Genomic DNA, 981 nt, shown 5'->3' on the forward strand with positions numbered 1-981 from the left:
GGAGTTGTGGCTCAGTGGTAAAGAATCTGCCTGCAATGCAGCAGGAGACACAGGAGACTTGGGTTGGATCCTGGGTCAGGAAGATCCCAAGGAGGAGGGAACGGCTACCCATTCCAATATTCTTGCCTGAAAAATCCCATGGACAGAGGAGCCTGGCGAGTTACCATCCAGGGGGCTGCAAAAGAGGGACTGAGCATGCAACAATAAGTGCATAACAGGGGTGAATAATCAGGCAAAACTCACCTAACTGTGGACAGATGCACTAATTTTGATAAGTAAAATGTTAACCAACAGTAGAATCTAGGTGGTGGATATAGGAGTGTTCACTGTAAAATTCAACTTTCTGGGCATGTTTTTAAATTTCCATGATAAAATTTTGACAAATGTTTAAATTTTAACTAAAAATAAAATTTAAATCCACACTTAAGATTTATACATTACAGTGTATGTTAACGATAGTTCCAAAAAAAAAAGCACGAGAACTGAGGAGGGAGTGGATTTAAACCAGACTAAATCTAGCAGGGCGGGGGGATGTGCTTGGTAGGCAACTGATTTCTCTTGAAAAGGTAACTAAGAGCTAACTGCAGCCCAGATGGCTACGGAGGACAGGGGCTTTCTTCATATTTCACTCCTTTCTCGCCTTTGGTATCTCGCTCTCCTCTTTTCTCTCTTTTCTCTCTTCCCCCAGTCTCCCCGCCCCACGCCGTCTCTGTCTCTTTCTCTCTTCCCCCCACCCTGTCTCCTGTCTCTGTCTCTCCTCTCTCCGCCCCCGCCCTCCCCCCCATCCCGCCTCCCTGTCTCTCTCTGCGTCTCTGTCTCTCTTCCTACCATGAGCGGCTGGGTCAGAAAACTCGAGAGTGGCTCTGTACCCTTCTGCAGCTTCGGAACCATCAGAGCCACGTCAAAAGGAGACTCTCGAGGTCTTGCCTAAGAACCACCGGGTGCACCGGGTTAGGCCCCGGAGCTCCGCAGCGAGCCTGG

This window comes from Bison bison, unplaced genomic scaffold (assembly GCF_000754665.1).
Source record: "Bison bison bison isolate TAMUID 2011002044 unplaced genomic scaffold, Bison_UMD1.0 scf7180017864057, whole genome shotgun sequence".
In the NCBI taxonomy this organism is placed as follows: Eukaryota; Metazoa; Chordata; class Mammalia; order Artiodactyla; family Bovidae; genus Bison; species Bison bison.